This window comes from Erithacus rubecula (genome assembly GCF_903797595.1).
Source record: "Erithacus rubecula genome assembly, chromosome: 11".
NCBI classification, from domain to species: Eukaryota; Metazoa; Chordata; class Aves; order Passeriformes; family Muscicapidae; genus Erithacus; species Erithacus rubecula.
In genome coordinates, this window is record NC_136663.1 from 15,011 (window position 1) to 19,306 (window position 4,296).

Here is a 4,296-nt window from a genome sequence, read left to right on the forward strand (position 1 = left end):
GGCGGCCCCCGAGCCCCCTCCGGAGTGGACGAAACGAGCTCGGTTCCTGCCGCCGCTCCCGCCTGCCGCTCTGGCACAGCTCGGTTCGGCTCTGCGGCTCGGCTCTGCACGGTTCACACTCGCCCGCGTCTGTCAGTCCCCTTAAAATCACAGCTGGAGGACTATTTCCCGCAGTTTAAACACATACAAAAATGGAAGAAGTGCCTCTCCCCTCAATTTAAATTTCTTTTGTCCCCATAGCCCCCCTTTTTTTCCTGGGGGCACCAGGGAGGGATAGCCAAGAGAAAGCTGACTAGGGAAAAGAGACAAGTTCCCACTACAAAGCCACACTGGCTCACCTGTTCAGCAGTTGCTTTGTCGCACAGAAGTGTCCCTCAGCACCTCGCTGAAGCAGTGCTCCACATCCCAGCATTTCCCCAGATCCTGTGAGGTGCTCTCACCTCCGTTCCACGAGGTACCCCCGGGAACCCACCATAAACTGCTCTCCCCCAGCAGCTCCATACCGAAGAGAGCAGTAAAACCCTCCCCCTAAAACAGCCCCCAGCAGGACCTGCTCATCCTCACTCTCATTGTGAACACCTGGGACTGCTCACCCTAAGTGCTCACACCTGGGGCTGCCCTGTTCTCTCATCACCTTAAGTGCTCACACTGGAGGAGAGGCCACACTCACCGGGGAGGGGGCCACGCCCCCAGGAGAGGAGATCCCTTCCACCCCCAAGGAAGGTGGCCCCGCCCACCAGGGAATAGCCCCTTGCCTCAGGAAATGAGACCACGCCTACAACGAGGCCATGCCTACGGAAGAACAGCCCTTGCCTTCCAGGAAAGTAGGCTGCACCCACCAGGGAGGGAACATGTCCCATAGTCTGGGGGGCGGGGCTTCACCCCCAGGGGCAGGGCCTCCTCTGCTGGAGGTGGGGCCTCTGGCTCTTGGGGCGGGGCCTCTTTTCCTGGGAGCGGGGGGGGGGGGGTGGGGTCACTGAGAGACATAGAGAATTAGAAAAAGAAACACAGAGACAGAAAGAGTTAGGGTGAGAGAGAGAAAGCAAAATACTTAGGGGTTAAAGGAAAATAGTAATACACAGTTAGAGAAACAGAGAAGAAACAGACTTACAGGGAAAGAGTGGTAGAGGGAAATAAGGATATAGTGATAGACTTAGAGAACCAGAGAGACGCAGAGAGCTCAAAATAGAAAAGCAAAGCCAGAAATAGACTGAAAAGTAAAGTGAGAAGCAAAGCAAGAAAGACAGTGAAGAAAATGAATAAATCATACCAAATAAAGACAGGAGCCAGGGGAAGAGGGGGGAGAAGGACTGGGGTATCTTTATTATATTCAATTTTATTGAATGAATTTTTTTTTTAATTTACACTTCATCAAACACAGCCAAACAATGTATACAAAGGCAAGTACAGATACAAATTGAATTACAAACACAATCCATATACACGCTGTTAAATGCAAATTTACATATAGAGCAATACCTGGAAATGCAGCAGCAAATGCACAATAATACCATTGACTGCAAGTCAAATACATATTAATGCAATATATCCATCCTCCTATTTCAAAACTGCTCACCGTAGTTTGCTTTATTTATACAGGAAATCCAAAGGATAGTCAGCACACAGAAGACTCTCATCTGCCACATGCACCTCCTTATGCTTACCTGCGACTCACCGTTGCTCTCCTGATTCTGTATAATGTGTGCTTTATTAATGTATTAGTTATCATCAATAAAGTATACATATATATTATGCTAAAATATAGTTTGCACAGATACCTTTGTAAATTCTGAAAGAAGCTGGCCATTAGGTAATGCTGAACAATCAGCATTCATCTGGATAAAAACCCCAGGAGCAGAGCTGAAACTTGTTTTCATTGGCAGCTGTACTTTCCTGCAAGTTGTGTTATCGTACCTACGTAGCACACACAAAGATTTCACCCTGCTTATAAACCTTCATGTACTCCCCCCTGCCCCCCACTTGTGCTGCTGCAAAGATGGAAACTGCTAATGGAAGGTTTCAGAAATACAAACCAGCACCATCTGTATTTTTCACCAGGTATGAATGCAGGATGAGCATAACTTCATCACATATGACAGGTGCTAAAATTCCAGATGCTCCTTCAGCTTTCTGACTATGGACTAATCTAAGATGCTCCTTGAGCTAGAAACCAACAATTTATGCTAGAAAAGGAAACCAGGTTCAGAAGAAATTATTTTCTTCTATTTTGCCCTAATGATAAACAGGAAGGTTACTGAAACACAGTAATGCACATCATGCTAAAACTCATTTTGTTCCTATTTTCCATCTCTTACTAGCTTAGCAAAAAGGGTGTCCACAGATAGAACAAGATTGCTTAAAATGAAAAGGACAAAGAACTCAGATATTTTAAATGAAGAGGCTAAAACAAAAATGGTTCACGCAGAATGTTTTAGGTGGAATAATTCTGTTCCATTACTTCAACTTCTTTGCGCTTTGAAAGGACAAGGACTAACAGAGTTTGGAATGTAGGAATCACCATGTCATTATTCAATTTTATTGAAATAAAACTGATTTTTTTCTCCAGTACTAGAGAATCTCAGCTGCTTATCAATGACAATCTATTAATATCAATAGTAAATACTTTTTTACCTCTGAGAAGGTTACAAACCTTCACAATAGCTTCCCCACAGCTGGATCTCTGCAAACACTTTTGGAAAATATTTGTGTTGACCCTTGACCCCTGACCTTTGACCCCTGACCTTTAACCCTTGACCATTGACCTTTGACCTTTGACCTTTAAATCCATGACCTTAGACCTTTGACCCTTGACCTTTGTCCCTTGATCCCATGACCTTTGACCCTTGATCCCTGACCTTTGAGCTTTGACCCCATGACCCTTGACCTTTGACCCCATGACCTTTGACCCATGACCCTTGACCTTTGACCCTTTGACCTTTGACCCCATGACCCATGACCTTTGACCCCATGACCCTTGAGCTTCGACCCCATGACCTTTGAGCTCTGACCCCATGACCTTTGACCCATGACCCTTGACCTTTGACCCCCATGACCCTTTGACCCCCTGACCTTTGATCTTTGACCTTTGATATTTGACCCCTGACCTTTGACACTTGACCCCTGACCTTTGACCCTTGACCCTTGACCCCCTGACTTTTGACCCTTGACCTTTGACCCCTGACCTTTGATCCTTGACCTTTGACCCTTGACCTTTGACCTTTGACCCCCTGATTTTTGACCCCTGACCCTTGACCTTTGACCCTTGACACCTGACCTTTGGCCTTTTACCCTTAACCCTTGACCTCTGACCTTTGATTTTTGACCTTTGACCTTTTGACCTTTGACCCTTCACCTTTGACACCCTGACTCTTATCTTTGACCTTTGACCCCTGATCTTTGACCTTTGACTTTTGACCTTTGACCCCTGACCCCTGACCCTTGACCCCTGACCCCTAACCCTGACTTTAACACCGTCACCCTAACACCATCACCCTAAGTGTAGAGTTAGGGGTGGGTGTGAAGTAGGGGTGGGTGCTAGGGTTATTGAGGGGTGCTAATTAGAGGTGGGTGTTAGGGTTAGGGAGGGGTGATAATTAGGGGTGGGTGTTAGGGTTAGGGAGGGGTGTTAATTAGGGGTGGGTGTTTGGGGAATGGGGTGCTAATTAGGGGTGGGTGTTTGGGGATGGGGTGCTAATTAGGGGGTGGGTGTTTAGGGATGGGGTGCTAATTAGGGGGTGGGTGTTTAGGGATGGGGTGCGAATTAGGGGGTGGGTGTTTAGGGATGGGGTGATAATTAGGGTTGGCATGGTGCCAACTGTGTGGCTGAGTGCCCGCAGGGACCCCCTACATGGGTGGGTGGGCGTGGTGTAGCCCTGCCTGGGGGGGGGGGGGGGGGCGGCAGCGGCGCATGGGGGGGTCCTCCCTCCCTGTCATGTGGGTGTGGTCCTGGCCCTAGTGTATTCAGCCCTCAGGTGGGTGGTGGCACCTGCAGGGATGGGGTAGGGTGGGGGCTGATCCATCCCAGGTATGTGGTACCTGTAGGGGGTGGGGCTAGGGGGGCCTGGACCTCCTCGGTAAGGGCTAATTAGGGGCCCTATATAGTATATATAAAAAGAATAAAAACTATAAGTCTGGTGCAGCAGTAGAAAGTTTCAGGCTCCCGGGGAGTAAATTGTTTTTATTTGTTTTAATGTTTTTTTAAATTTACTCCCAGGGAGCCTGAAAGTTTCTACTGCTGCTTTTTTAAAGCTATAAAGGAAAAGAAAGTTAGAGAAGAAAAGAGAGAGAAGCAAAGAG